Below are 25,338 nucleotides of genomic sequence, written 5' to 3' on the forward strand. Positions count from 1 at the left end.
ATTCTCCGTTTTCGGAGTGGGACCACATCTCGGCTCCAACGTGCCGACTTCCGGGTTTGACCCAGATGCGTTTGGGTGTGCCCGCTTCTGAAACCTGAAAGTCTTGCCGGCACTTAAAGCCGGTGGGACGATATTGAAAGGGCCACTTGAGGTACTTAAGCTGACTAAACCTGTTAAATTATTTTTGTGCTTTGAACTACACAAGCCATTTTAACTCCTCCTGAACGTGTCTCCCGTGGCCTCTGAAACACGCCATGGAAACGGAGGCGAGTTGCAGCCGACCCTCATTTGGATCTTTAAACCAGTGATTGACGTGTGAAGAAATGGTGAGTTTTTTCAGCAGGGCAATCAGTTCTCTCAGACAAACCTTTGGCTGGGAGTTCTTTGTGTTTAGACTGAGATTTCTTTGTTCACACTCAGAATTCTGGTGTTCAGACATATTTACCTACATTTTGGATCCCCTCAAAGTGACAACATCGGGATTAGGGGGTGCAATGGATTTATTCAACAGTACATCTAAGGAGGAGGCACATCACCATCCGCGGCAGGCACGGCGTGCAGTTCTGGGAGTTGCAGGTACACAAGACAGAGGTGCACCACAGGACCTGGAGAAGAGCAGAGAGGGGACCAATGGAGGGGACGAGGTTGCAGGATGCACTACCCACGTAAGGGGGTCTACAGACAGAGGCTGAGCTTCCTGGACCTCTCTGAGGAGCAGCGCCTACGAAAACTCAGACTGAGTCGCTAGCTGGTCTCAGACATCTTCACGCTCCTTCATGCAGAGTCTCTCCCGGCTGGGCCTGGTGGGCCATGCATTGCCCTTCACAGTTAAAGTCACCACTGCCCTCAACTTCTTCACCTCTGGATCCTTCTGGTGACATCACCAGGATCTTTCAGTTATCTGCTCAGAAGTGTATATGCCAGAGCATCCGACGACGTCAACTTCCCCTGCGACGACACCAGCCAGGCTGAGAGGGCAGGCAGCTTCAACTTTCTGACTGGCTTCCCACGAGTGCAAGTGATTACATACACATAGCAATCCGAAGTCCTGCACATCAACCAAAAGGGACACCACTCCATCAATGTGCAGCTGGTTTGTGACCACCGGAGGAGGTTTCTGCAGGTGTGTGCCAAATTCCCTGGCAGCTGCCATGGCTCCTTCATTTTACACGAGTCCAACATCCCGGCCCTCTTCCACCCACAAGACAGATTTAGACAAGATTGGAGACAATGGATATACCCCCTGCAGACGTGGCTCACGACACCTGCCACCAACGAGGCACAGCATCGATACAACGAGATCTGACTGCTGAGATGCTCTGGGCCTACGCCCTCTGGGTTTTGGAGCCCGTGAGGGCTCCGCCAAAGATTACCCCCCCCCACCTGCACCTGTGCAAAGGCAGACTCGGCCATCGGGAGAGGAGGCAGCATTGCGGGTACTGGTTGAGAGGGCGGCAATGGGTGAGACATGGGGCCGCTTTGAGTGGAGTCCCCACTTCCATGTCCACTATCGCCATCATCCTTCTCCAGGGCCACAACCACATCACTCCCACCACTCTGCTGGACAACAGTTTGGAGCACGTCTGTGATGCGTTGTAAGGCCACGGCTAAAGTATCCGTCTGACTGTTTAAGGCAGCGGAAAAGGTGGCATCCTGAGTCTGCACGGCCGTTGTCACAGCCTGAATTTGTGAGCCATGTTTGAAGCTCAACGGAGGCTGCCATTCTCTCCATCGCAGACATTCCCACACGTACCTGTGTCACCATTCCACCAATACTGGAGGTGGACTCCTCCATCCTCTCCGCTATTGTGGAGAGTGTGTGTGTGTCACGTCTTCCAGTACCTCGATCATTCTCCTTCTAAACGATGCCCCCCGGGGTTCAGCATTTGCGTCCAGCTGAGCAGAGCTAGGGGAGGAGTGCGCCCACCGAAACGGACCCTCCACAGCTGCCCCTGCCCCATTGTCTGCTCGTGCTCACTTGTGAGTTGTGAATCACCAGGTGACAACCCAGCTATCTGTCTAACTGGACCCACCGAGGTGTGAGTATCTGCGCTGGCGCTTGGCTGGATATGATGTGACGGTGCGCCCTCAGAGACATGGAGCACCTCTGAGGAATCACCCTCGTCCACGTTGTCTGCTGCTTCAGCAATCCGTGAAGGCCCTGGAAGAGAACGTAAAGCAATATTAAGAATCATCGCAGAAGTTATTTTGGGATGATCTTACCGAGGTGCAACAGGTCAATCACTGATAACATCAATTCAAGATGTGTGTGAGGGATGTTAAAGTTCTATCACCAGACATTTGCGGGTTACCAGTCTCGCCTTCTCCAACAGCCAGGCATTGGATCATGCAGCTCCGCTCCAAGGCCTCCTCCTCCGCCTTTGTCAGGTCCACTGTTTGTGGTGGCCACCCTCCAGTCCGACTCCACTCCCATGCATTTTGCGCTCTCTTCTCCTACAAGGGGAGAGAGACCAGCCGTGTGAGTGAGTGAGTGAGGGTGACGGGGTCACCTGATGGATGCATAGCTCTGGGTGAGGCTGACAATGAAAGAGATGCATCAGAGGGTGATGATCAGACAGGTTCATGACAATGGATTGGGGTAGTGGGAGTGGTGGGTTCGCAAATGGGGAGGGGAGGAAGTGCACAGAAAGTGAAGGTAAGTTGATAATGAGCCTTAAGTGGATGTGAGGAGTGATGTGATAGAGAAGGCTTGGCAGCATGGAGTGAGTGGTGAGGCGGGGGGCAGGGGGAGGGGGAGGGGGCGGGGGGGGTCGTAATGTATACCACAGGATGTAGGTGAATCAATAACTGTACTCACTTCTCCTGACCTGGTTAGGTTATTAAAGAGCTTCCTGCACTGTACCCATGACCTTGGCACGGTGCTCCTGCACCTCAGCTCCTCTGCCACCTCTAGCCAGGCCTTCTCGGTGGCAGAGGCAGGGCGCGTCTTCTAACATTATCTAACATTGTTCTTTTTCAGGAAGCATTACTTGAATTTATTAGTTTGCATCCTTAACAGTTCTTTTCAGTATTTTTCGAGCATTGTGCCACAGATAATCATAGAATGGGTAAAGCACAGAAGGAGGCCATTCGGCCCTTCGAGCCCGTGCCAGCTCTCTGCAAGAGCAATCCAGTTAGTCCCTTAGTCCCACTCCCCCGCCCTTTCCCCGTAGCCCTGCAAATTTTTTCCCTTCATGTACTTATCCAGTTCCCTTTTGAAGGCCATGATTGAATCTGCCTCCACCACCCCCTCGGGCTGTGCATTCCAGATCATAACCTCTCGCTGTGTAAAATAGTTTCTCCTCACATCATCTTTGGTTCTTTTGCCAATCACCTTAAATCTCTGTCCTCTGGGTTCTCGACCCTTCCGCCAACGGGAACAGTTTCTCTCGATCTACTCTGTCCAGGCCCTTCGTGATTTTGAACACCTCTATCAAATCTCCTCTCAACCTTCTCTGTTCCAAGGAGAACAACCCAGCTTCTCCAGTCAATGCATGTAACTGGAGTCCCTCATCCCTGGAATCATTCTAGTAAATCTCTTCTGCACCCACTCTAAGGCCTTCACATCCTTCCTAAAATGGAGTGCCCAGAACTGGACACAATAGTCTAGTTGTGGCCGAACCAGTGTTTTATAAAGGTTCATCATGACTTCCATACTTTTGTACTCTACGCCTCTATTTATAAAGCCCAGGATCCCGTCTGCTTTTTTAACCGCTTTCTCAACCTGCCCTGCCACCTTCAACAATTTGTGCACATATACCCCCAGATCTCTCTGTTCCTGCACCCCTTTTAGAATTGTGCCCTCTAGTTTATATTGCCTCTCCTCGTTTTTCCTACTGAAATGTATCACTTCACACTTTTCTGCATTGAATTTCATCTGCCACGTATCCGCCCATTCCACCAGCTTGTCAATATCCTCTTGAAGTCTATCACTATCCTTCTCACTGTTCACTACCCTTCCAAGTTTTATGTCATCTGCAAATTTTGAAATTGTGCCCTGTACATCCAAGTCCAAGTCATTAATATATATCAAGAAAAGCAGTGGTCCTAGTACCGACCCCTGTGGAACATCAGTGTATACCTTCCTCGAGTCCAAAAAACAACCATTCACCACTGCGCTCTGTTTCCTATTACTTAGCCAATTTGGAAGTCCATATACACCACATCAACCGCATTGCCCTCATCTCCCCTCTCTGTTACCTCGTCAAAAAACTCAATCAAGTTGGTTAAACACGATTTGCCTTTAACAATCCATGCTGGCTTTCCTTAATTAATCCATACTTGTCCAAGTGACTGTTAATTCTGTCCTGGATTATCGTTTCTAAAAGTTTTCCCACGAGCGAGGTTAAACTGACTGGCCTGTAGTTGCTGGGTTTATCCTTACACCCTTTTTTGAACAAGGGTGTAACACTTGCAATTCTCCAGTCCTCTGGCACCACCCCCATATCTAAGGAGGATTGGAAGATTATGGCCAGTACCTCTGCAATTTCCACCCTTACTTCCCTCAGCAACCTAGGATACATCCCATCCGGACTGGGTGACCTATCTACTTTAATTACAGCTAGCCTTTCTATAACCTCCTCTTTATCAATTTTTAGCCCATCCAATATCTCAACTATCTGTTCACTTACTGTGACTTTGGCAGCATCTTCTTCCTTGGTAAAGACAGATGCAAAGTACTCATTTAGTACCACAGCCATGCCCTCTGCCTCCATGTGTAGATCTCCTTTTTGGTCCCTAATTGGACCCACCCCTCCTCTTACTACCCATTTACTGTTTACAGGCCTATAGAAGACTTTTGGATTCCCTTTTATGTTAGCCGCCAATCTATTCTCATTCTCTCTCTTCGCCCCTCTTATTTCCTTTTTCGCCTCCCCTCCGAACATTCTATATTCAGCCTGGTTCTCACTTGTGTTATCAACCTGACATCTGTCATACGGCCCCTTTTTCTGCTTCATCTTACTCTCTACCTCTTTTGTCATCCAGGGAGCTCTGGCTTTAGTTGCCCTCCCTTTCCCCCTCGTGGGAATGTACCTAGACTGTACCTGAACCATCTCCTCTTTAAAGGACGCCCATTCTTCAATTACAGTTTTGCCTGTCAGTCTTTGATTCCAATTTACCTGGGCTAGATCCGTTCTCATCCCATTGAAATTCTCCAATTGAGTATTTTTACTTTGGAGTGGTCCTTGTCCTTTTCCGTAGCGAATCTAAACCTTATGATACTATGATCACTGTTCCCTAAATGTTCCCTCACTGACACTTGCTCCACTTGACCCACCTCATTCCCCAGAACCAGATCCAGTAATGCCTCCTTCCTCGCTGGGCCGGAAACATACTGATCAAGAAAATTCTCCTGAACACACTTCAGAAACTCCTCCCCCTCTTTGCCCTTTACACTATTACCATCCCAGTCTATATTAGGATAGTTGATGTCCCCCATTATCACTACTCTATGGTTCTTGCACACCTCTGAAATCTTCCTTCAAATGTGCTCCTCTATATGCTTCCCACTAGTTGGTGGCCTATAGACTACCCACAGTAGTGTGATGGCAGCTCTATTGTTTCTTAACTCTAACCAAATAGATTCTGTCCTTGACCCTTATATAGCGCCTTTCATGACCTCAGGATGTCCCAAAGCGCTTTACAGCGAATGAGGCAGTAATGTAGGAAACGCAGCAGCCAATTTGCACACAGTAAGGTCCCACAAACAGCAATGTGATGATGACCAGATCATCTGTTGTAGTGATGTCGGTTGAGGGATAAATATTGGCCAGGACACCGGGGAGAACTCCCATGCTCTTCTTCGAAATAGTGCAATGGGATATTTAATGTCCACCTGAGAGGGCAGACAGGGCTTTGATTTAACGTCTCATCTGAAAGACGGCCCTTCCGACAGTGCAGCACTCCCTCAGTACTGTACTTGAGTGTCAGTCGAGATTTTGTGCTCATGTCTCATAAATCAGCCCCACAGAGCCTTGTCTCGCCACTGTGACCAAAAACACAGATGACCAGAGTGATTTAAAGACCCTAGGGCTGATAATGAAAGATACATCTCACTTCCATTGAAGCGGAGGCCAGCTTTTTTTTAATAGAAGCCTCCAGTTATTTCTCAACAGGTGATTGTAATATTAATTATTCCTTTCACCCGAGTAGAATAGGAACGTGGATAGCAGTTTCATCATTGTGAGGAGAGATGTTTCTTAGGTCAGGCCTGGAACAAAGCCTTTAGAGTCACATTCTGAGTCTTGGGCCTTCATTTCAGAAGATCTCCTGATGGGTTAGCCAATACAGATAATGGCCTAGAAATTGGATCGTGCCCGAATGAGGCTGGCGGTCAGTGGATGTGCCGGCTTCATTTGTTTAACTGTCGAGCCGTGGGTGCATGTTGCGGCCCCAGAGGTAGCTCGCCGGTCCTCGGGGGTGGGGGGGGCTGCAAGATTGGCCGGCTCAGGTCCTCAAGAGAGTCTGGGTGTGCGGCCGGCAGTGGCCCGTGGAATTAATGTGGAGTCAGTCGGGTTCTGACAGGGGCCCTGAGTCAAGGGTTGGGGGGGGGGGAAGAGATTGGTGTGTGCTAGTCTTCGGTTTAATACAGATGAGGTCCGAGGCCCACTTTTGAACAGGCCTAGGGCTGACGTCTTGGGGCCTGCGCTGCAATGCATTTCGTGCTGTAAACTGGCACTACTCAAAATTCTCCCCCGTTATCTCAAGGTCCAGCTGTTATTAATCTGACAAAGACCACGCCATGCTTTCATCAAATATTAACTCACTCTAATTGGTTCAGTTCAATACGCTGTTGACAAAGGGAGTTCACAATCTTCTGTAGTCGCAATGCTGACTTGAAATTTATGGAGTGAAAAAAAAGTGATTGTGAGCTTCCTTAATTTTGAACTTGGAACGGATGCAGTTAAAGCAAGGTAATGTTTAATGGGAGCGACATGATCAGGGTTTTTTTTAAAAAAAGAAAAATAAAATATTTAATTTGAAATTAAAGAATTGCTTTCGCATCCCAACTTCCCATCATGGGTCTGATTTGATCGCAATCAGGAGCAAGAATTATGGTTGATTTTTCTCCACCTGAGCCCAGGAACACAGAGACCAATTGGAGTGTCTGCTTCTGCTGCTCCAGCTAATTCAGTAGAGAACCTCACCATAAGGCTCGGTCCCCACACCAGGCAGTATGTTCACCATCTTCTTAAAACAAATTAATTCAAATGGGTCTTATCTCTTTCATTTTAGGACATTTTCTTTTCTTGGAGGTGATAGGTGTCATGGCAACCAGCACAATGCACAGAGTCAATAGAAAGAAAGACTTGCATTTATAGAATCATAGAATGGTTACAGCACGGAAGGAGGCCATTCGGCCCATCGAGTCGATACTGGCTATCCAGCTAGTCCCACTTCTCCGCCCTTTCCCCTTCAAGTATTTATCCAGTTCCCTTTTGAAAGCCACGGTTGAATCTGCCTCCACCACCTCCTCAGGCAGCGCATTCCAGATCACAAACACCTCGCAATATAAAAAAGTTTCTTCTCATGTCACCTTTGGTTCTTTTGCCAATCACCTTAAATCTTTGTCCTCTGGTTCTTGACCCTTTCGCCAACGGGAACAGTTTCTCTCTATCTACTCTGTCCAGACCCTTCATGATTTAGAATACCTCTATCAAATCTCCTCTCACCCTTCTTTGCTTTAAGGAGAACAACACCAGCTTCTCCAGTCAATATGTGCAACTGAAGTCGCTCAATCCTGGAATCATTCTAGTAAATCTCTTCTGCACCCTCTCTAAGGCCTTCACATCTTTCCTAAAGTGTGGTGCCCAGAACTGGACACAAAACTCCAGTTGTGGCCGAACCAGTGTTTTATAAAGGGTCATCATAACCTCCTTGCTTTTGTACTCTATGGGGTCAATTTTAGGATGGCCGAGCGGGTGCGCTCGTGGTGGGGGGGCTCTGAAAATTCGGGATTCCCGGGGCGGCTCCAACCCACCCACTTCCGGGTTCCCCAATGAGGCGCTTAGATGCGTGCGCAGCCCCCGCATGCGGGACTCCCACCGGCAATTAAAGCCAGCGGGATCCCACTTAAAGCAATTAATTTGATAGTTCAGGTCGCTTGCAGACCTGATTGGGAGGATATTTTAGGAGGGGTGGGATTTTCATGTCAACTGGGACTGTTTCCCATACTGGGGGAAACACTCCCAGTTGAAACGGACGTGTTGCAGCCACCAGCCTGTGGCAGCTGCAAAGGTCCATTTGACAGGTCTGGGGGGGGAGACCCTCACTCATTGCAGGAGGCCACTCTGTCACTTTGGACAAAGTTTGGCCTCCACCACCCTCCTCCTAACACTAAAATTCACCAACTTTGAACTTCAACTCCGCTGTGCAGACACATTTACCTACCTTGCGGACCCCCTCAAACGAACATCTTCCGGATGGGGGCCGCCGTAGCTGCGGTCATGACCTCCTCGGAGGACGAACAGCATTGCAACCTCCCCAGCCACGCCGTCCACCTCAGACACGTGGACCTCCACAACCGCGAGGGCAACCGCAGAGACAGGTGCGTCGCAGAAGGCACTACCGTCGCCACAGGGTCTACAGATCGAGGCTCAGCTTCCTGAGGAGCATTGCACACGGAGGTTCAGAGTCACTCGACATGTAGTCGTGGACATCTGCAGCCTCCTTGATGCCGAGCTGCTCTCGGCTGGCCCGAGCACCATCTTCTTACCTGTCGCTGTCAAAGTCACCACTGCCCTCATCAACTTCTCCTCCGGATCCTTCCAGGGTACCACCGGGGACATCGCCGACGTCTCTCAGTCGTCTGCACAAAAGAGCCCTGCAAATACACCTACACCCACTCTGCAGTGACACAATGGGTGGCATCAAGTATGCGTGTTCATTGTGAACCTCATGAAAGGGACTTATTGCACAAGCCAGTCAAGAATGGGCAAGACATGGCAGTAGTGGTGATAATAATAAGATTTATTGTGAATGTGAAAGAAAACAAATATAAATAAAAAACATGACAAATCGTCAGTCAATCACTCTTATGCATCCCCTTTGTGCTCACAAAACGTTTGGTTTACGCTCCCTACTACTCCTACGTGGTGTTTCCCCTGTGGCTGCAGCAGAGGTAGTGGCAGGTTGCTCTTGTTCATGCCCTGACCGATTAGATGCTTTGGTCCTATGCCTTCTGGCTTTTGGTGCCCGTGAGGGCCCCTCCAAAGACTGCTCCACCTGCACCTGTGCAGGGGCGGACTCGACCACCTGGAGAGGAGGTAGCATTGCGGGTACTGGTTGAGAGAGGGGCAACGGGTGAGACGTGGAAGCGCTTTGAGTGGCGTCCCCACTTCCATGTCCCCTTTCGCCATTATCCCTCTCCTGGGCCTTCTGGCATCTCTTCTCCTATCAAGGCAAAACACAGAGAGGCGTGATTGAGCGATGGTTGCATAGTGACCCGCTGCATGCATTGGTGGGGGTGGGGGTGACTGTGAGGGAGATGCATGGGAGGGTGCATGTGAGACATAGCCATGAGATTGTATGAGGATTGGGTTGCGTGGTAGTGCTCGAATGGGAACTGGGGCGGTGAGTAAGTACAGCAAGGTGAGGATGATGGTTGAGTGGATGTGAGGAGTGATGCGAGGGCGTTGTGGTGGCAGTGCAGAAGGAGTTGTGTGGTGGTGAAGGTGATGTGGAAGGCAGAGTGTGGGAGAATGTGTAAGTATACTCACTTTGGCTGACCTGGTTAGGTCATTAAAGTGCTTCCTATACTGGGCCCAGGTTCGGGAGATGTTACTGCTGTTGCTGACCTCCTCTGCCACCTCGAGCCAAACCTTCTTGGTGGCAGAGGGAGGCATCTTCCTCCCGTCCGCTGGGAAAAATGTTTCCCTCCTCCTCCTCACCCCATCGAGCAGCACCTGGAGTGAGGAGTCTGAGAACCTTGGAGCAGCCTTGCCTCTGGGCTGCTCCATGCTGCCACTTTGGTTGTTTGCTGCAGGAGGAGCATTGGAGGACTGCCCCTTTAAATAGGGCTCCTCCTGCTGACAGCCTGTAATGCGGGTGCGCAGTGCGCCCACTGCTCAGGTCTGGAATGGGAAACCCGGAAGCACGCGTAAGTACCTTCAATTAGGCTGCGATCGCATGCGGAGCACCCCGATTTCACTGGGCGCGTTACCCATGTGCCCAGTCGACCCCCCGCTGCCAACCCGCCTCTCTCCTAATATCAAGCCCTATGCCTCTATTTATAAAGCCCAGGATCCCATATGCTTTTTTAACTGCTTTCTCAACCTGCCTTGTCACCTTCAAAGATTTGTGCACATGTACCCCCCCAGGTCTCTCTGTTCCTGCACCCCCTTTAGAATTGTATCCTTTAGTTTATATTGCCTCTCCTCGTTCTTCCTACCAAAATGTACGACTTTGCACCTCTTTGCGTTAAATTTCATCTGCCATGTGACTGCCCATTCCACCAGCCTGTCTATATCCTCTTGAAGTCTATCACTATCCTCCTCACTGTTCGTTATACCTCCAAGTTTTGTGTCATCTACAAATTTTGAAATTGTGCCCTGTACACCCAAGTCCAAGTCATTAATATATATCATGAAAAGCTGTCGTCCTAGTACCAACCTCTGGGGAACACCACTGTATACCTTCCTCCAGTCCGAAAAACAACCGTTCACCACTACTCTCTGTTTCCTATCACTTATCCACTGCCCCTTTTATTCCATGGGCTTCAACTTTGCTGACAAGCCTATTATGTGGCACTTTATCAAACACCTTTTGGAAGTCCATATACACAACATCAACCACGTTGTCCTCATCAACCCTCTCTGTTACCTCATCAAAAAACTCAAATCAAGTTAGTTAAACACGATTTGCCTTTAACAATTCCGTGCTGACTTTCCCTAATCAATCCACACTTGTCCAAGTGCTCAGCAATACAATGCTAAACTTGCACAAAAATTTAAACTGCCTCAAGTATAATAGTGGTCAAAAGCGGACAGCTTGAGAGCCTCCTGACAGGTGGCCTTCTGCATGGGTTTCAGTCAATTGGCAGGGCAGGAATACTAGCATTCCCCGGGCTCAGCCTTTGTGAGCTTGGCCCAATTGGTTTCTCCAAAGTTAGCTGGTAACCTCTGCTGTGGTTATCCTTGTTCCTGCTCCCAGACCTAACACAGCCAGGTCAGGTAAGGTGAGGTGCGTGTTATTCATGAAAAGCACTCACCTGTTGGGGGGGGGGGGAAAACCCTGCAGAAACCGCTGGTGGGGTTGTGGGAATTTACTTTTTGAAAGAAAAACCTATTGACAGCGCTGCCAGCTTTCTCAGCAGGAGCACACTGGGTTAACATTCGTCTCCCCCGCCCAGCCGTGCTGCCCTCTTCCTTCAGTCGGTACCTGCAGTACTGTCTATTCCTCAGGCAGGGCCTGACTGCAGGAGCACAGCAGCATGGGAGTGGGAGGCTCAGAGCACTTTTGCTGAGGAACCTGGCAAACCGTGCCTGGTTTTTCTTTTTAATTCCCATTGCCCCGTTAGCAGATCTGCCCATGGAGATCAGTTAATATGTGGAGCTCTACAGATCAGATACACTTAAGAAGTGGCCTGGATTCAACTGCCTTTTGGCTCAGATGAGAAACACTTTGCGAAACAGGGTCAAGCTACATGCATCTGTACAGTCATGCATGACAGCGTCTTGTCACTGCAGTCTACCACAGAGCATGTGAAACTGCCAGGGACATTCTGCAATTGAGCCCCTAGTGACAGAGACCCTGAACTCAGTGAAAGTATAATGTTCTAACCCCCTCGATATTGGAAGATGGCCCTGCAATTCCACGGAGGTTCTCCTGCTTTCCTGTCGTAACTGACGGGAAACCGGTTGAACGCCCCAAAAAAATGGCGCAGACCCTGCAAAAATGGGTCCCATCATTTTTTGAGGGGTTCCAGGGCCCAGATTGAAATAATAGGCACAGAAAAATTGGGAGCTCTGAGATTCCTTGGAACTGGGGTCACTAAGCCTTTGCAATCCAGGTGGGGGGAGCAAATTGTGGGGTGGGACCCGGTTACACCGAGTCCCTGCTTCTTTTATTTCCAGCAGAAATTCTGTAGGTTTTTGAGGCAGGCACATTAGAATGTGCGAAGGAGCCAATGGAAGCAACAAGAGGTGCTGTCTGATTGTCTTAGCACTTCATGGGGATTGAGTTTCTTGGGTCTATCGTGGGATATGATTGCATGCAGGGGAGGAATGGAAGCAGCAAATACAACTGGGGAGTAAGAAGGCAATGTGGGTGGGGAATGCCCCGGGTGGGAGGGAGGCCATGGGAACAATAGGAGGTGATTGGAGGATCAGGGTAAAGTGATCTCTGGGTGCAGACCCTCAGGGAGAATAGCAGGAAAGAGGCAAAATGGGGGTTGAGGGGGTAGATGGAGGGCTAAGGCTGGCAGGAAGCAAAGGGGAGGGGGAGGGGGACGGTACGGGATCCAACTGAGAGTTCAAAGGGGTAGGGAAAGCAATAGGAGCAAGGGTTGGTTGTGGGGGGGGAGGAGAGTGTATTGACAAGCCAAAGGCATAGGGGACAAAATGGGGTTGAGGAGACTGTGGACGTAAGATGGACAAGAGGGAGGACATGTAAAGTGAGCTGTTGAGGGTTGCAGGCCGCATCCTCCCCGGGCCTACCTCTGAAAATTATGCTCTTCGACAATACCCACCGGCTACACCCAACGAAAGAAGAAAAATACTTCCTCCTTCTCGTGTCTCCTCCTTTCCCCTTCCCCTCTCCTCACCTACCGCCCCAATCCTCCTCCCCTCCCCACCTCTTCGCCATCTGGGTCCAGTTATCTCGCCACCCTCTAATCCTGCTTGACCTGAATCCTGCATTTGGTGTTGACTCCACCATGTGCAATTCCAAGGGAGACTTTATTAAGAACAGTATGTCAGCACTTACAGATATTATACATTGTTACAGATGCAAAAAAACCAAAGTTCTGAGCTGCAACTTGAAACCGACAAGCACATTCCAATATACAAAGTTCCTAAATCAAAGAAGGAATATATATATATATATAATGTATTCATACATAAGAAATGTGTGCTATTCCTGTTTGTCGTGTCATATTTCTCTGTCATGTTAATTTATTTTTAAAAATTGGTAGATTTCTTGCAACTAATTGTCTCATATGCAAATCTCTTTTGGTTTAATGCCTCATATTTACTGTGCATGAGGACAGTAATCCCAGACCTGGGGTCAGTGGTGATATTTTGAAACGTTGCCCATTGTGAACAGCACTAACTCGAGAGAGAGAGCGAGGAATGAGAAGTAAACTGGTGTCAGAAGAGCAAAGGGAGGGGCAGCTGGAGACCAATGAGCTAGATAACTGGACCCAGATGGGGGAAGAGGTGGGGTGGGGAGGGGGATGGGGATGGGGATGGGGAAAAAGGAGGAGATATGAGAAGGAGGAAATATTTTTCTTCTTTTGTTGGGTGTAGCCGGTGTTTATTGTCGAAGAGCATAATTTTCAGAGGCAGTCCCGGGGAAAATGTGGCCTCCAACCCTCAACAGCTCACTTTGCATGTCCTTCCTCTTGTCCATCTTACGTCCACAGTCTTCTCAATCCCATTATGTCTCCTATACCTTTGGCTTGCCATTATCCTCTACCCCCACCACCTACCCTTTCTCCTATTGCTTTCCCTACTCCATTGAACTATCAATTGAATCCATGTACCCTCCCCATTGCTCCCTGTCTGCCTTACCCCTCCTTTCGCTTGCCATTACCAACCCCCTACCCCCCCACAACCTTCGCGTCCTTCATTTTTTTTCTTTTAATAAGAGTGGTTCACACTTGGCGTTGTTCCTGCTGAATCAATGGTTTGAAAGGGGGGAGGGAAAGGAAGAAAACGGAGTTAAAGCAAGAAGTCTCAGTGATGCTCAGCATTCATCTCAGGCCAAACAGCTGGTCTGCCATGGGCATCATGATCGGATGATTGATGGAAGGGATTGTGGCCTCTGATTCTGCAATCTGATTTTTCTTGTGTCTCTCTGATTTTGCCTTTTGATCAGTCTCTTGGCCCAGCGAACTACTTTCAACACCCACGCCTCTGACCTCAAATACCTGCACGACCTTTGCCCCACTTTAGCTCATTGGTCTCCAGCTGCCCCTCCCTTTGCTCTTCTGACACCAGTTTACTTCTCATTCCTCGCTCTCTCTAGAGTTAGTGCTGTTCACAATGGGCAACGTTGCAAAATATCACCACTGACCCCAGGTCTGGGATTACCGTCCTCATGCACAGTAAATATGAGGCATTAAGCCAAAAGAGATTTGCATGAGAGGCAATTCTACCAATTGTTAATAAATAAAGTGACAGGTGAAAATAATTAGAATGGTTTACCGTGTCACGGATTTGGTATGTCTGGACACAGACTTCCACACCCAACTCATAGGCTTCAGGGAAGGTTGTTTCTTATTGCCCCAGTGCACTGGAATTCCCCTCTTCCAGCCCCTCCTCACCTGACCTGAAGGTTCCTCTCCTTTCCCTCTGAATCTGATAGAATCCATTACCCTCTGAATCTGATGATAGGATCCATTGCCCTCTGAATCTGATAGAATCCATTGCCCTCTGAACCTGATGATAGAATCCATTGCCCTCTGAATCTGATGACAGGATCCATTACCCTCTGAATCTGATGATAGGATCCATTGCCCTCTGAATCTGATAGAATCCATTGCCCTCTGAACCTGATGATAGAATCCATTGCCCTCTGAACCTGATGATAGAATCCATTGCCCTCTGAATCTGATGACAGGATCCATTACCCTCTGAATCTGATGATAGAATCCATTGCCCTCTGAATCTGATGATAGAATCCATTGCCCTCTGAATCTGATAGAATCCATTGCCCTCTGAATCTGATGATAGAATCCATTGCCCTCTGAATCTGATAGAATCCATTGCCCTCTGAATCTGATGATAGGATCCATTGCCCTCTGAACCTGATGATAGAATCCATTGCCCTCTGAATCTGATGATAGAATCCATTGCCCTCTGAATCTGATAGAATCCATTGCCCTCTGAATCTGATGATAGGATCCATTGCCCTCTGAACATAAGAACATAAGAACATAAGAAATTGGAGCAGGAGTAGGCCAATCGGCCCCTCGAGCCTGCTCCGCCATTCAATAAGATCATGGCTGATCTGATCCCAACCACAAATCTAAAGAACACAAGAAGTCGGAGCAGGACCCGGCCACATAGCCCCTGGGCCCTCTCCGCCACCCACAGGGCATTGACCGATCCGAACTCAGCTTCATGTCCAATTTCCTGCCCGCTCCCCATAACCCCTAATTCCCTTTACTTCTAGGAAACTGTCTATTTCTGTTTTAAATTTATCTAATGATGTAGCTTCCACAGCTTCCTGGGGCAGCAAATTCCACAGACCTACCACCCTCTGAGTGAAGAAGTTTCTCCTCATCTCAGTTTTGAAAGAGCAGCCCCTTATTCTAAGATTATGCCCCCTAGTTCTAGTTTCACCCATCTTTGGGAACATCCTTACTGCATCCACCCGATCAAGACCCTTCACAATCTTATATGTTTCAATAAGATCGCCTCTCATTCTTCTGAACTCCAATGAGTAGAGTCCCAATCTACTCAACCTCTCCTCATATGTCCGCCCCCTCATCCCCGGGATTAACCGAGTGAACCTTCTTTGTACTGCCTCGAGAGCAAGTATGTCTTTTCTTAAGTATGGAGACCAAAACTGTATGCAGTATTCCAGGTGCGGTCTCACCAATACCTTATATAACTGCAGCAATACCTCCTTGTTTTTATATTCTATCCCCCTAGCAATAAAAGCCAACATTCCGTTGGCTTTCTTGATCACCTGCTGCACCTGCATACCAACTTTTTGATTTTCTTGCACTTGGACCCCCAGATCCCTTTGTACTGCAGTACTTTCCAGTCTCTCGCCATTAAGAAAATAACTTGCTCTCTGATTTTTCCTGCCAAAGTGCATAACCTCACATTTTCCAATATTATATTGCATCTGCCAAATCTCCGCCCACTCACCCAGCCTGTCGATATCCCCTTGCAGGTTTTTTATGTCCTCCTCACTCTCTACTTTCCCTCCCATCTTTGTATCATCTGCAAATTTTGATATGTTGCACTCGGTCCCCTCCTCCAAATCGTTAATATAGATTGTAAAGAGTTGGGGACCCAGCACCGACCCCTGTGGAACACCACTGGTTACTGGTTGCCAGTCCGAAAATGAACCATTTATCCCAACTCTCTGCTTCCTGTTCGATAACCAATCCTCCACCCATGCCAGAATATTACCCCCAATCCCGTGATTTTTTATCTTAAGTAATAATCTTTTATGTGGCACCTTGTCGAATGCCTTCTGGAAGTCTAAATACACTATGTCCACTGGTTCCCCTTTATCCACCCTATACGTTATATCCTCGAAGAACTCAAGCAAATTTGTCAGACATGACTTCCCCTTCATAAAGCCATGCTGACTTTGTCCTATTAAATTATGCTTATCTAAATGTTCCGTTACTGTCTCCTTAATAATAGACTCCAAAATTTTACCCACCACAGATGTTAAGCTAACTGGCCTATAATTTCCAGCCTTCTGCCTACTACCCTTTTTAAATAACGGTGTTACATTAGCAGTTTTCCAATCTGCCGGGACCTCTCCTGAGTCCAGGGAATTTTGGAAAACTATCACCAAAGCATCCACAATCCCTACTGCCACTTCCCTCAAGACCCTAGGATGGAAGCCATCAGGTCCAGGGGATTTATCCGCCTTGAGTCCCATTATTTTACTGAGTACCATCTCCTGAGTGATTTTAATCGTATTTAGCTCCTCCCCCCCGAGAGTCCCCTGTTTGTCCAGTGTTGGGATATTCTTAGTGTCCTCTACTGTAAAGACTGAAACAAAATATTTGTTCAGCATTTTTGCCATCTCCATGTTTCCCACCATTAATTTCCCGGTCTCATCCTCTAAGGGACCTATGTTTGCCTTAGCCACCCTTTTTCTTTTTATATAACTATAGAAACTCTTGCTATCTGTTTTTATATTTTTTGCTAATTTCTTTTCATAATCTAACTTCCCTTTCTTAATCAATCCTTTAGTTACTTTTTGCTGTCTTTTGAAGAATTCCCAATCTTCTATCCTCCCACTAAGTTTGGCTACCTTATATGTCCTTGTTTTTAGTCGGATACTATCCTTGATTTCTTTACTTAGCCACGGATGGCTGTCATTTCTTTTACACCCTTTTTTCCTCAGTGGAATATATTTATTTTGAAAGTTGTAAAATAACTCCCTAAATGAACACCACTGCTCATGTACCGTCTTACCCTTTAATCTATTTTCCCAGTCCACTTTAATCAATTCCGCTCTCATACCATCATAGTCTCCTTTATTCAAGCTCAGTACGCTTGTTTGAGAATCAACCTTCTCACCCTCTAATTGGATATGGAATTCAACCATGTTGTGGTCGCTCGTTCCAAGGGGATCCTTAACTAGGACATTATTAATTAATCCTGACTCATTACACAGGACCAGGTCCAAGGTTGCCTGCCCCCTTGTAGGATCAGTTACATACTGCTCAAGAAATCCATCCCTGATGCACTCAATGAACTCGTCCTCAAGGCTGCTCTGCCCAATTTGATTTGTCCAGTTAATATGATAATTAAAATCCCCCATAATTATGGCTGTTCCCTTATTACATGCCCCGACTATCTCCTGATTAATACTTCTTCCAGCAGAGTTGCAACTATTAGGAGGCCTATATACTACGCCCACTAATGTTTTTTTTCCCTTATTATTCCTTATCTCCACCCAAACTGTTTCATTATCTTGATGCTTTGTCCCAATATCATTTCTCTGTATTACAGTGATTCCTTCCTTTATTAACATAGCCACCCCACCTCCCCTTCCTTCCTGCCTGTCCTTCCTGATTGTTAAATACCCTGGCATATTTAATTCCCAGTCGTTGTCACCCTGCAGCCATGTTTCTGTAATGGCCACAAGATCATACCCATACGTAGTTATTTGTGCCGTTAACTCGTCCATTTTATTACAAATGCTACGTGCATTCAGATAAAGAACTTTCAAATCTGTTTTGTGACGCTTAGTTCCTGCTTTTTCCTTTTTTAACACTTTACCTATTACTCCATACCTTCTGTCCCTTCCTGTTACGCTTTCCTCTCTCTCCCTGCTCAGGTTCCCAACCCCCTGCCACTTTAGTTTAAACCCTCCCCAACAGCACTAGCAAACACTCCTCCTAGGACAGCGGTCCCGGCCCTGCCCAGGTGCAGACCATCCGGTTTGTACTGGTCCCACCTCCCCCAGAACCGTTTCCAGTGTCCCAGGAATTTGAATCCCTCCCCCTTGCACCATTCCTCTAGCCACGTATTCATTTGAAATATCCTCCTATTTCTACTCTGACTAGCACGTGGCACTGGCAGCAATCCTGAGATTACTACCTTTGAGGTCCTATTTTTTAATTTACCTCCTAACTCCCTATATTCTGCTTTTAGGACCTCATCCCCTTTTTTACCTATATCGTTGGTGCCTATGTGCACCACGACAGCTGGCTGTTCGCCCTCCCCCTCCAAAATGTTCTGTAGCCGCTCCGAGACATCCTTGATCCTTGCACCAGGGAGGCAACACACCATCCTGGAGTCTCGGTTGCGGCCGCAGAAACGGCTGTCTATTCCCCTTACAATTGAGTCCCCTATCACTATAGCTCTGCCACTCTTTTTCCTCCCAGCCTGTGCAGCAGAGCTACCCGTGGTGCCAGGAAGTTGGCTGCTGCTGCCTTCCCCTGATAAGTCATCCCCCCCAACAGCATCCAAAGTGGCATATCTGTTTGAGAGGGGGATGGCCACAGGGGACCCCTGCACTACCTGCCTGCATCTCTTACTCTTCCTGGTGGTCACCCATTCACTTCCTGCCTGTATACCCTTTACCTGCGGTGTGACCAACTCGCTAAACGTGCTATCCACGAGTTTCTCTGCATCGCGGATGCTCCACAGTGAGTCCACCCGCAGCTCCAGCTCCGAGATACGATCGGTCAGTAGCTGCAGGTGGACACACTTCCCGCACACATGGTCGGCAGGGACACTGGTAGTGTCCATGACTTCCCACATCTTGCAGGAGGAGCATATCACGGGTGCGAGGTCTGCTGCCATGACTTGCCTTAGCTTAGTTACCCCTTTTAAATTACGTTGAAATTAGAAAATGTTAACTATACTAGGGACCTAGGTTCACTAAAAAAAAACAATATCTGCTATAAAACCTGCAGATCTTCCCTTTCTTATTACTTTACTTACAGTAAAATGGTAGAAATACTCACCTGAACCTACTCACCAATCAGCTGCCTCCCCTGTGCCGCGTCACTTTCTGACTGGTGACGTCACCCCGAACTCTGCCGCTGGTCTCAGAGTCTCGCTCTCAGAGTAAGCTCTGGTCTCGCTCTCTCCGCGCTGTTTATATCCCCGCTCTGGTCTCGCTCTCTCCCGCCGCTCACCGACTGGACTCTCGCTCTCTCCGCGCTGTTTATATCTCCGCTCTGGTCTCGCTCTTTACCGCCGCTCACCGACTGGACTCTCGCTCTCTCCGCGCTGTTTTTATCCCCGCTCTGGTCTCGCTCTCTCCCGCCGCTCACCGACTGGACTCTCGCTCTCTCCGCGCTGTTTATATCTCCGCTCTGGTCTCGCTCTTTACCGCCGCTCACCGACTGGACTCGCGCTCTCTCCGCGCTGTTTTTATCCCCGCTCTGGTCTCGCTCTCTCCCGCCGCTCACCGCTCTCAGGTCCACTACCGCTCTGCAGGAAAAGCAAGGCAAAGCAGCACCTCCTTCCCCCACTTTACCAAACTCCCACACGTACCGAACTCTCAGCACACTGTGTTGTCCTCACACCGTGCTGTCCGCACTGACAGGCCCCTGTATTTCTACAGTTGAGACTCAGATGAGTCAGGCCTGCCCCACCTTCAGGTACCAATTGAATCTAGCTAACCAATTAACTTGCTACAGCAGCTCTCTGCTGAAGCCAGACAGAAACTTAGAAATTTAAACTTTTAAATTGACCTTAAACAGTTGAAGCAATATGCACTAGATTTAAAGAGATTAACCCTTAAAGAGATTAACCCTTCAACTCCCACACATACCGAACTCTCAGCACACTGTGTTGTCCTCACACCGTGCTGTCCGCACTGACAGGCCCCTGTATTTCTACAGTTGAGACTCAGATGAGTCAGGCCTGCCCCACCTTCAGGTACCAATTGAATCTAGCTAACCAATTAACTTGCTACAGCAGCTCTCTGCTGAAGCCAGACAGAAACTTAGAAATTTAAACTTTTAAATTGACCTTAAACAGTTGAAGCAATATGCACTAGATTTAAAGAGATTAACCCTTAAAGAGATTAACCCTTCAACTCCCACACGTACCGAACTCTCAGCACACTGTGTTGTCCTCACACCGTGCTGTCCGCACTGACAGGCCCCTGTATTTCTACAGTTGAGACTCAGATGAGTCAGGCCTGCCCCACCTTCAGGTACCAATTGAATCTAGCTAACCAATTAACTTGCTACAGCAGCTCTCTGCTGAAGCCAGACAGAAACTTAGAAATTTAAACTTTTAAATTGACCTTAAACAGTTGAAGCAATATGCACTAGATTTAAAGAGATTAACCCTTAAAGAGATTAACCCTTCAACTCCCACACGTACCGAACTCTCAGCACACTATGTTGTCCTCACACCTGATGATAGAATCCATTGCCCTCTGAATCTGATGATAGAATCCATTGCCCTCTGAATCTGATAGAATCCATTGCCCTCTGAATCTGATGATAGAATCCATTGCCCTCTGAATATGATAGAATCCATTGCCCTCTGAATCTGATGATAGGATCTATTACCCTCTGAATCTGATGATAGAATCCATTGCCGTCTGAATCTGATAGGATCCATTATCCTCTGAATCTGATGATAGGATCCATTACCCTCTGAATCTGATGATAGGATCCATTACCCTCTGAATCTGATGATAGAATCCATTGCCCTCTGAATCTGATAGGATCCATTATCCTCTGAATCTGATGATAGGATCCATTACCCTCTGAATCTGATGATAGAATCCATTGCCCTCTGAATCTGATAGAATCCATTGCCCTCTGAATCTGATGATAGGATCCATTAACCTCTGAATCTGATAGAATCCATTGCCCTCTGAATCTGATAGAATCCATTGCCCTCTGAATCTGATGATAGGATCCATTGCCCTCTGAATCTGATAGAATCCATTACCCTCTGAATCTGATGATAGAATCCATTGCCCTCTGAATCTGATGATAGAATCCATTGCCCTCTGAATCTGATGATAGGATCCATTGCCCTCTGAATCTGATAGAATCCATTACCCTCTGAATCTGATGATAGAATCCATTGCCCTCTGAATCTGATGATAGAATCCATTGCCCTCTGAATCTGATGATAGGATCCATTGCCCTCTGAATCTGATAGAATCCATTATCCTCTGAATCTGATGATAGAATCCATTGCCCTCTGAATCTTATAGGATCCATTATCCTCTGAATCTGATGATAGGATCTATTACCCTCTGAATCTGATGATAGAATCCATTGCCCTCTGAATCTGATGATAGGATCCATTGCCCTCTGAATCTGATGATAGGATCCATTACCCTCTGAATCTGATGATAGAATCCATTGCCCTCTGAATCTGATGATAGGATCCATTGCCCTCTGAATCTGATAGAATCCATTACCCTCTGAATCTGATGATAGAATCCATTGCCCTCTGAATCTGATGATAGAATCCATTGCCCTCTGAATCTGATGATAGGATCCATTGCCCTCTGAATCTGATAGAATCCATTACCCTCTGAATCTGATGATAGAATCCATTGCCCTCTGAATCTGATAGGATCCATTATCCTCTGAATCTGATGATAGGATCTATTACCCTCTGAATCTGATGATAGAATCCATTGCCCTCTGAATCTGATAGGATCCATTATCCTCTGAATCTGATGATAGGATCCATTACCCTCTGAATCTGATGATAGGATCCATTACCCTCTGAATCTGATGATAGAATCCATTGCCCTCTGAATCTGATAGGATCCATTATCCTCTGAATCTGATGATAGGATCCATTACCCTCTGAATCTGATGATAGAATCCATTGCCCTCTGAATCTGATAGGATCCATTATCCTCTGAATCTGATGATAGGATCCATTGCCCTCTGAATCTGATAGAATCCATTACCCTCTGAATCTGATGATAGAATCCAATGCCCTCTGAATCTGATGATAGAATCCATTGCCCTCTGAATCTGATGTTAGGATCCATTACCCTCTGAATCTGATAGAATCCATTACCCTCTGAATCTGACGATAGGATCCATTACCCTCTGAATCTGATGTTAGGATCCATTACCCTCTGAATCTGATAGAATCCATTACCCTCTGAATCTGACGATAGGATCCATTACCCTCTGAATCTGATCGAATCCATTGCCCTCTGAATCTGATGATAGGATCCATTACCCTCTGAATCTGATGATATAATCCATTACCCTCTGAATCTGATGATAGAATCCATTGCCCTCTGAATCTGATGATAGGATCCATTACCCTCTGAATCTGATGATAGGATCCATTACCCTCTGAATCTGATGATAGAATCCATTACCCTCTGAATCTGATGATAGGATCCATTACCCTCTGAATCTGATGATAGGATCCATTACCCTCTGAATCTGATAGAATCCATTACCCTCTGAATCTGATGATAGAATCCATTGCCCTCTGAATCTGATGATAGGATCCATTACCCTCTGAATCTGATGATAGGATCCATTACCCTCTGAATCTGATGATAGAATCCATTGCCCTCTGAATCTGATGATAGGATCCATTACCCTCTGAATCTGATGATAGAATCCATTACCCTCTGAATCTGATGATAGAATCCATTGCCCTCTGAATCTGATGATAGAATCCATTACCCTCTGAATCTGATGATAGGATCCATTACCCTCTGAATCTGATGATAGAATCCATTGCCCTCTGAATCTGATGATAGAATCCATTACCCTCTGAATCTGATGATAGGATCCATTACCCTCTGAATCTGATGATAGGATCCATTACCCTCTGAATCTGATGATAGGATCCATTACCCTCTGAATCTGATGATAGAATCCATTGCCCTCTGAATCTGATGATAGGATCCATTACCCTCTGAATCTGATGATAGAATCCATTACCCTCTGAATCTGATGATAGAATCCATTGCCCTCTGAATCTGATGATAGAATCCATTGCCCTCTAATTCTGATAGAATCCATTGCCCTCTGAATCTCATGATAGGATCCATTGCCCTCTAATTCTGATAGCATCCATTGCCCTCTGAATCTGATGGAATCCATTACCCTCTGAATCTGATGATAGAATCCATTGCCCTCTGAATCTGATAGAATCCATTGCCCTCTGAATCTGATAGAATCCATTATCCTCTGAATCTGATGATAGGATCCATTGCCCTCTAATTCTGATAGATGCCATTACCCTCTGAATCTGATGATAGAATCCATTACCCTCTGAATCTGATAGAATCCATTACCCTCTGAATCTGATGATAGGATCCATTACCCTCTGAATCTGATAGAATCCATTACCCTCTGAATCTGATGATAGGATCCATTGCCCTCTGAATCTGATGATAGGATCCATTGTCCTCTGAATCTGATGATAGAATCCATTCCCCTCTGAATCTGATGATAGGATCCATTATCCTCTGAATCTGATGATAGGATCCATTACCCTCTGAATCTGATGTTAGGATCCATTCCCCTCTGAATCTGATAGAATCCATTACCCTCTGAATCTGATGTTAGGATCCATTACCCTCTGAATCTGATAGAATCCATTCCCCTCTGAATCTGATGTTAGGATCCATTACCCTCTGAATCTGATAGGATCCATTACCCTCTGAATCTGATGATAGAATCCATTGCCCTCTGAATCTGATGATATGATCCATTACCCTCTGAATCTGATGATAGAATCCATTGCCCTCTGAATCTGATGATATAGAATCATAGAATCATAGAAGTTACAACATGGAAACAGGCCCTTCGGCCCAACATGTCCATGTCGCCCAGTTTATACCACTAAGCTAGTCCCAATTGCCTGCACTTGGCCCATATCCCTCTATACCCATCTTACCCATGTAACTGTCCAAATGCTTTTTAAAAGACAAAATTGTACCCGCCTCTACTACTGCCTCTGGCAGCTCGTTCCAGACACTCACCACCCTTTGAGTGAAAAAATTGCCCCTCTGGACCCTTTTGTATCTCTCCCCTCTCACCTTAAATCTGTGCCCCCTCGTTATAGACTCCCCTACCTTTGGGAAAAGATTTTGACTATCGACCTTATCTATGCCCCTCATTATTTTATAGACTTCTATAAGATCACCCCTTAACCTCCTACTCTCCAGGGAAAAAAGTCCCAGTCTGTCTAACCTCTCCCTGTAAGTCAAACCATCAAGTCCCGGTAGCATCCTAGTAAATCTTTTCTGCACTCTTTCTAGTTTAATAATATCCTTTCTATAATAGGGTGACCAGAACTGTACACAGTACTCCAAGTGTGGCCTCACCAATGCCCTGTACAACTTCAACAAGACATCCCAACTCCTGCATTCAATGTTCTGACCAATGAAACCAAGCATGCTGAATGCCTTCTTCACCACCCTATCCACCTGTGACTCCACTTTCAAGGCGCTATGAATCTGTACTCCCAGATCTCTTTGTTCTATAACTCTCCCCTACCATTAACGGAGTAGGTCCTGGCCCGATTCGATCTACCAAAATGCATCACCTCACATTTATCTAAATTAAACTCCATCTGCCATTCATCGGCCCACTGGCCCAATTTATCAAGATCCCGTTGCAATCCTAGATAACCTTCTTCACTGTCCACAATGCCACCAATCTTGGTGTCATCTGCAAACTTACTAACCATGCCTCCTAAATTCTCATCCAAATCATTAATATAAATAACAAATAACAGCGGACCCAACACCGATCCCTGAGGCACACCGCTGGACACAGGCATCCAGTTTGAAAAACAACCCTCTACAACCACCCTCTGTCTTCTGTCGTCAATCCAATTTTGTATCCAATTGGCTACCTCACCTTGGATCCCATGAGATTTAACCTTATGTAACAACCTACCATGCGGTACCTTGTCAAATGCTTTGCTGAAGTCCATGTAGACCACGTCTACTGCACAGCCCTCATCTATCTTCTTGGTTACCCCTTCAAAA

Source organism: Heptranchias perlo, chromosome 5, assembly GCF_035084215.1.
Source record: "Heptranchias perlo isolate sHepPer1 chromosome 5, sHepPer1.hap1, whole genome shotgun sequence".
Classification (NCBI taxonomy): Eukaryota; Metazoa; Chordata; class Chondrichthyes; order Hexanchiformes; family Hexanchidae; genus Heptranchias; species Heptranchias perlo.